This window comes from Thamnophis sirtalis, unplaced genomic scaffold (genome assembly GCF_051295495.1).
Source record: "Thamnophis sirtalis isolate CommonGarterSnake01/CBP01778 unplaced genomic scaffold, rThaSir2_p1.2 scaffold_4, whole genome shotgun sequence".
In the NCBI taxonomy this organism is placed as follows: Eukaryota; Metazoa; Chordata; class Lepidosauria; order Squamata; family Natricidae; genus Thamnophis; species Thamnophis sirtalis.
Window position 1 is genome coordinate 123,340,856 of NW_028261384.1, and position 3,449 is coordinate 123,344,304.

Below are 3,449 nucleotides of genomic sequence, written 5' to 3' on the forward strand. Positions count from 1 at the left end.
CTCAAACATTTCCTAGCTAGCTAGAAGACTAATGCTACTGGCCCCCAAAACGTTAGCTGTGGATACTACAGGATTCCATTCATTAGTATGAAAACAAAAAACAAAGGAAAATGAAGGCCTTCAAGTCCAAAATCAGAGTTGGTGATGTACTAGCAAGGAAGACCTGCAGAAAACCTGCTTGGGTATGGAAGGCCACCTGTAGCAAGCTGTGGTTCCAGACTAGTTAAGAGAGCAGAATGAAGTCTTAGAGCAGGGGTCTCCAAACATGGCAACTTTAAGGTTTATGGAATTCAACTCCCAGAATTCCCCCGTCAGCATTTAGAAGTTGAAATCCACAAGTCTTAAAGTTTCCAAATTTGGAGAACCCTGTCTTAGAGGGACTTTGGCCAGTTGTTCCATATAAATTCTCTTTCTCCAATTCTATTGTGATTGAACTTTGCTCTTCCCATCCTAAAATACATCCTTGAAATGTGTCCGTTCCAAATTTGTTCCAAAAGTTTCCCAATGTTGATGCCCTAAGCATGACCCTGCTTACATAAGTCACCCTTTTCTCTCGTGATGGTGCCTGACAGTTTCTTTTACTCCCAAACTCTCCATTTGCTATTTCTGCTCCCATCTTTAATTCTGACGTTGCAAAACCAGTGAAGGCGCGTGTATGTGTGCCTGCTTGCATGTTCTACATATGTGATAAGGAATATATGTAGGCTACATATATTCAGTGTGGGTGTGTATCAGTGCTCATACATAAATGAACTGGTGGTGATGTAGGTATAAATACATAAACACATAGGTCAAGTTTCTTTCAAGCGATAGGCAAGTATGTAGGTCTTTTCTGTCTCTGCTGATGGCTTTGTGCATGGCATGGTGGCAAATTCATTTTGCCCCCCTCATCCTACAGCAAAGTCAATTTACTGCAGCTGGGATTGCAGAAAAGCTATCCCCTAATTTTGGTTTGGAAGACCCCCAAATCATTTACATTATCCTTGTTAATTATCCTTCCCTGTATAGGAAGAGCTTTTTAAAAAGCAACTGAAACAGTTTCTCTGCACACATCCTTTCATAAACTGCAGATCTCATTTGGTGCCAGGCTTTCCCTTTGGACATGGGCCCAATCCTTAGATCTGAATGAATTTGCCGCAAAAGGATCAGCAAAGCTGTGTCTTCCAAAAAGTGTTTGGAATGCTGTTGAGGATCATGTGTAATTGGCAATGAAACTTATTGAAAACAAGCCAGAAATAAAGTGCATAGGTGTGAAAATAAGGGGACTTTACATAAACATGTTTTGAAGAAGAAACACCCCCTCTCTATCCTGTTTTAAACTACCCAGCGGGTGATTAGAAAATGCTAAAATGTAATAAATACACTCTAAGACACCTGGATATAATGCACTTGTAATATTAACCATTGTGTTGAAAACAGATTTTAGAAGGAAAGCTGTTTATATTCTGGACTGGATCACCATTATGAAGAAATGTGGCAGTTAAATCTTCTACCATATACTACCATGCTCAGAATTTTTTTTACAAATGTTGAATTATTTCACTTAATGGAAAGTCAGATTAAGATGGCCCTCCACAGAGCCAAATCCCTCTTTGAATGATTCATGTGCCATATCTCTCATTGAATTATGCTGCTTTAGATTAGAGGCAGGGGATTAGACTTCAGAACCAGGAATCCTGTTTTGCAGAATTCACTCACATTAATAGTATGTGTGAACAGAACACCTCCTGGAAGATAACACTATATGCAAGCATTATTCAGTCAGCTCTCCCTTTGCAACCGAAGTGGCACATTGCCACTCCTCATGAGTCCAGTGTTTTTCAAACTTGGGCACTTTAAGAAGTGTGGACTTCAACTCTGGGAGTTAAAGTTCACACTTCTTAAAATGGCCAAGTTTGAAAAACACTGGTTTACAAAATCAGTCTGATATCGAATAAAGTTATCCATCAAATTCATAATAAAGTTTAAAATGTGAATCCCTGTAAACCCTGGGGAAATAGGACCAGAGTACACTGTGTGGCAAATGTCTGTTCTGTGTTGTTGGCATGAGTCAGTATGCCTACTCGCATATGTGGTCCCGTTGATGCCTATGTGTAGCTTTTAATGTGCCTAAATATTATGCAATCTAACTCAGTGTCTTTGTATGCATGTGTGACTAGCTCGTTGGTTCTCAGAGTGTGAGACAGGTCTAAATGAATGGTTGCTGGGACAGATGGACTGGGGTGCCTCTCACTCTTTTTTCCAATTGGGTTGGAAGATCTAAAGACCTGCCCACTTTTCTGGTTTTTCCTTTGGAAAAATTCCCATTGCTTTCCTGCTTTACTGAATCCGCAGTTGGACAACCGGTTTCTGGTATCAATCGATAGACCTATATTTATCTGTTATATCTTGGAGAACTGCAAGATAACGCTTATTTATATACTGGTATATGCACGAGTTTGATCTGCAGCAGACTAGTAAAATGCAATGGGCATTTAGGGGCCCCTTTAGGGGCCACAATTACGAGTAGAAGGCGAGATTTGAACACTTAATACAGCAATGGTCTCCAAAGTGATTTAGTTATAAATTATAAAAACTTAATTTTAAAGTTGGTCTGTTTTAGAAATAAATCAGTCTGTTGGGACACATATACACTATTGTAAATTCAGAACCTACACTATATCAGTATATTAATGTGTAGGTAGTAGTGTATATATTGAACACACAAGAGTGCCCTATTAAGGTGAGTAATATGCCATTCATCTTTATTTGATCATATGTGTCTGTGTTTGCATTCAAACACACACACACGTAGATATAATTGAAACACACACACACACACACACACAAACACCCTGGGATATAATTTAACTCATGTATATATTCTTAAAATGTGACCTGTAATTACCCTCAACCAAGAGAAATACATAGTTTAAGGGGTAGGCTCATTCATGTCTGGCTGGACAGCAAGAGACCTAGCCGAGATAGGACTTCTTCTCAAAGGCTACCATTTGTGAATTGACTGTTTTTCCACGTTGTTTTGGAAAGCATTATTTTTAAATGATGCCTTAGACACTTTCAGGAGATATCTGTAGGTTCAGATCCATCTTTCCATTTCCCATGAAGTGTTTTTGTTTTATTAATTGTTTTGTATTAACCTTAAGGATGTCTTGGAGGGGGTAACTGCAGCAATGACTTCAGAACCATTCAGCTTCGTGATTTGCTTTTCTTTTCTTTTTTTGTGTGTGTATATATGTACATACTTTTCTTATTTTTCTTTTTTATAAAGTCTTCATTCCGTCATCTCTGGATAAGAGATCAAACTCCAGAAAAGAAAGAACAAAAAAAAACTTAGATTTTTTGATCTTTTTTACAAACGTATCCAATATCACACACAAACCAACAAAAGCAACTGTTCTGGAAAAAAAAAAGTTAACTGCATCGCAAAGACGAAAGACAAATCCTACAAA